The sequence below is a fragment of the Sinohyriopsis cumingii genome, chromosome 14 (assembly GCF_028554795.1).
Source record: "Sinohyriopsis cumingii isolate HCF-2022 chromosome 14, ASM2855479v2, whole genome shotgun sequence".
NCBI classification, from domain to species: Eukaryota; Metazoa; Mollusca; class Bivalvia; order Unionida; family Unionidae; genus Sinohyriopsis; species Sinohyriopsis cumingii.
The window spans coordinates 96,028,470-96,032,960 of record NC_142974.1 but is presented as its reverse complement, the minus strand read 5'-3'; positions in this window follow the sequence as shown (position 1 = coordinate 96,032,960).

Below are 4,491 nucleotides of genomic sequence, written 5' to 3'. Positions count from 1 at the left end.
ATCCAGTTCCGTCTTGGAACAGGCGCAAGACTCTCGGTGCATCATTTTGTTTTGTGTTTCAATAATCGAAAACGTCTAAGTCTCGAACGGTTCTTCTTTTCTTGGCCTTTCTCGCTTGAAGTCTGGTGAAAGGGTGTTTTCTTCTTCGTCGTCTCTTTCTGCCTTGTCCTTGCTGAATGCTTGACTCGGTAGCGTGCAGGGCATTTATAGGTGTGTCTCGTCGGCCTAAAATGTCTTTGCCCGTTTGCAGCAAGACATTTTTGCCAGCCCTCATGAAGGCTTCTTTAGGGTTTTGTTTGTCGATGATGACATTTTAGAGAAATTCTTTGCCTTGTGTCAGTGCCGCATCTTTCAAGGCGTGCAATCCTCGTGTCACCATCGGTTTCAACACCGGGGCCACCGAACGAAAGGCCGATTTTAACATGTCTCCTAAACCGTGTCCTCGCTGTCGAGCCACCCCTCGGTACACTGGATACATGACTTACGAGTCGTGAGAGAACCGTTTTCGAAAATGGAGTTTCACCGTGACTTTTCCTTTGGTGAATGGAATATTTTGTCCCAAATCTCCTTTTATAGTAATGTTGACCGTGTCCAAATACGACTTGCTGACCGGCAAATAGTGAGGATGGACAAATTCGCGGTGGACGTGATAAGTGTTTCCACCTTCCTCGTCAGCGTTTGTGGCAGAATCCACTTTGAAAGGAATGACACGCAGTAACGGCACGGAGGTGTGTCCCACCACGTTGTATTCCACCACATCGGAGTACACGAAGATCAAATTCAGTCCCTGGTTCAGTTCTACCGGGAAACGAAAATACCTCGCAAAAGAGTCGTTGTCATGAATGACTGGTAATTCGGAGCTTTTTTTTTGTTCTCCTATCTTCCTCAGCTCCGTGTCACCGCCCAATATGTCAAACAATTCAGGACAAAATAAGAAAGACATGAATTTTTTGGACCCCTCAGAAAATTTCATCAGAAAGCGACGAGCTATTTTGTGATATTCCAGGGTGACACTTTTTTGGACATTACTCAAAGCTTTATGGAACACGCCATTAAACCTGGAGGCTATGGCGCTGACCAAATGATGACCACTGAAATAATAGCCTGGGAGAATGGACAAGTTGTAGGTCCACGTTTTGGTTTTGTCATCATAGGTTCTATTGGTATATGTGCCAATCTTATCCAACTCATCTTGCAATTGTTTGTCATGAACTTCCACCTTAAAATAATTTTGATTGGGAAGGACATTGAGGACTTGGGTCGGGTGAATCATTTCCACTAAAGCCACTTCCCAATGGGCTTCGTGATCTAAGGGGATGGCTTGAGGTAATTTGGCCGTGTAACAGCACAACGTGTTGTGGGGAAACACCTCCATGGAACTGTCACTGGGTAAGGTTAAGTAAAATTGGTTTTGGTGACTCATAATTCTAGAGTTCTGTGGCTGTCCGAGGGGTTAGTGGATGTCAGAGGCGTGTCTCCGCCCAAAATGGGGTTCTGGTTGTGGTTGTTGGAGTGGTGACTGGCACTGGACACAACGTTCCCGTTCGAGGAGAATTTCAGGGAGGGATTGGGAAGCAGGTAGCCGATGCAACTGCTCAATAAAATGGTCCACAATTGTTTGTCTCCTTGTTGCAAACTCAAATTGGCGATGGCTGCCCCGATGACACAATACACCACGAAGATTTGGCAGAAAAAGACGATTTGCGTTTTAGGCACACGTTCTCCACACCACACCCACAAGGGTTGTTTTTGTAAATCTTGCACAGAAGAACTAGGGGAAGAAGGAGTGGTCAACGTAGCTGCGTCTGATGTGTGAAAGGGCATGATGGTCACTTCTTCTTTTTATAGTCGATGACTTGCGAAGCGTCGATCCAAGAATCGAAACTGGGTGGATATCCTTTCCAACGTACTTTGACTTCTTTGACACGTCGTTTGCCCACTTTACGGGTTCTGCGTTCGAGAATGCTTTCGATGTCATACACGTCGTCTTCTTTTTTGGTGACACGTTGTAACTCGGGCAAATAAAACGTTCCTTTGACTACTTCTCCGTTCATGTCTTCCAATTTATAGACGGCAGGATGACGGCCATGTACTCGTCCAGTGACGCGAAACAGTTCGGTCGTCCAGTTAGGTAAGTAACCTTTGTCAAAAGTGCGTTTGGTTTTGCCAATGCGCACCCAATCTCCTACGGTCAACTCTCCACTTTTCTTGGGGACAGCCCTCGTCGGGGACGTACCGAACAGACGCTCGAACACCAGCACTTCGTTGTCGGGAGTCACGTCTTGCGGGGCACGTCCGATGCTTCGATGGTAAGATTGGTTGTACGCTTGCACCAGGTGCGGTAAGATGTCGATGTACTTCAGAGTGTGGTGATGCGTAAAATATTTCCACATGCGTTCTTTCAAAGTGCGTTGAAAACGTTCCACGATGCTGGCTTTGGTTTCGGGATTCTCGGTGGTAAAAAAAATGAATGTCACGTTTCTTTAATTCTTTTTGGAAAGCTTGGTTCAGAAATTCGGTGCCTTTGTCCGTTTGCCATCGAAGAGGGTGACGACCGCTTTGTTTCAACACCCGTTGCAGGGCTCGCACTAACTCGCTGCTCGATTTGGAAGTCAAGGGCACGACCCAGGCAAATTTGGAAAAGACGTCGATGACACAAAACAAATATTTGTAACCGCGATTGTAGCTGACCAAATGAGAGACATCGGCTAAATCGGCTTGCCATTGATGATCGATGCCTTCCACTCGGGTGCGACTTCTGGCAAACTTGCGTCGAATGGGTTTGTGTAAAGTGTAGGTAGCTTGTTCTTGTAACCATCGTTGCACTTGAGGTAAACGGAGACTTTTCAGTCGCGTTTTGGCAGCACGATACAATTTTTGAACTCCTGCGTAACCTGCAGGATGGGAGGGATCGTAGTAAATGCTAGCTAAGACTTTTTCCATTTTTTTGTGTTGATTGGTGTCTTAATAAGACACCCACTCTTGGAAGAGGCTACTCTTTTTCTCTTGGGGTACTTTCTTGGATTGCAATGCTTTGCGTGTGCGGCCAGCAATAGGTGTCGAAGAGGAGGATGTCTGAGCAGGGGATATCGGTTCTTGTTTCACTTCTGTCTTCACTTCTGTCTTCACTTTCTTTTTCTCTTGTGAGGAAGAAGGGGTGGCCATCATCTTTTTAATCCATCCAATTCTGGAGGTAGGTGGTGTTGTTAACTTGCGTACTTTTTCTGGTGGAGTTTGAAACCCTTCTTCTTCTTTTCCTTTTTCTGTTTTGGTCACGGGTACTGGTACTGGTGCTGGACATTTCATCAAGGTCTTAAAATCTTTCAAAGTGGGTAGAGCTGTTTCGTCTAAAGCTTTCTGGTGAAAGAGTTGTAGTCGTTGCAAGAGTTGACCGTACTTTTGCGATTTGTCTGTTTCGGACAAATCTTGGCGATCCATCAAGGACTGCAATTCGTGTTGTAACTGGGACATCTCGCTCAAATTGGGATTGGGAGGTAAATGCGGGGTGCGTTGTTCTTGCCACCGATGGTATTCCATCCATCGTTTGTAAGGCACTAAAGCTAGTTTTCGTCCTTCCATGGGGTTGTCAGGGGTGAATTCTGAGATCTTGGGACTTCCGAGGGCCTTTTTATCTTGCTCCCACCAGTCCTCCCAACATGGTTCCCAAGACTCCTTTCAGTATGGGGCCTAACAAGAGAGGTAAAATGCCTCCACGTTGGACCAACATCTTCTTTTTTTGATGAATGGGAATTTTCTTTTGAACCATTTTGCGAAGAACGTGACGATGTTTGCCTAAGCATTGTTTCTGGTGTTTGGACAAAGGGATCGTGCCTTTCAAAACGTTCAAACAACATTCGCACACGGTATCGATGACCTCTTTGGAGGCCGTTTGAATGAGTTTTTTTCGTAGGGGTGGAGAAGCTTTGGACAGGACAGATAACAGGTCCCCATGTTTGGCTAAACGTGGTGGTAGTCCTTTCCTTTTCTTTCCTTGGGGTTTTCTGGAGGGTGACATCTTTGAGTCTTTAGGAGCACCTAAAAACACTGATACCCTACTCGGTCACAGGCCTTTTTTATACTGGAACGCGTCGCCACTGATTGTCTTTACGTTTTATCAGTTTGAGGACAGGCATGACACGTCGTGCAGGGGTACGTAACGGACTAAATCGAGCCAGTTCTTGCTTGGACAAATCCAGTAAACTTTGTAACATGCCCGATCTTTCATGGACTTTGATTTTGGGAGAAGGTACTTTGTGAGCAGCAGCCACTGCCGCTAAATTGGAAGGTCCTGCCACTGGGGAAGTTCTTTTGGGGGTCATCAACGGAGAAGTTCTTGGTGTAATCAACGTCTCCAAGTACTCTTCAGTTCCTGGTGACATCAACGGAGAAGTGGACAAACGTGAGGCTGCCGGAGACGCTGTGGCAGGTTGTGGCTTGCGAGTGTAAGGTTGCGTCCTGGCCGAAGTGCCTCTCTTGCGACTAGTTTTCTTC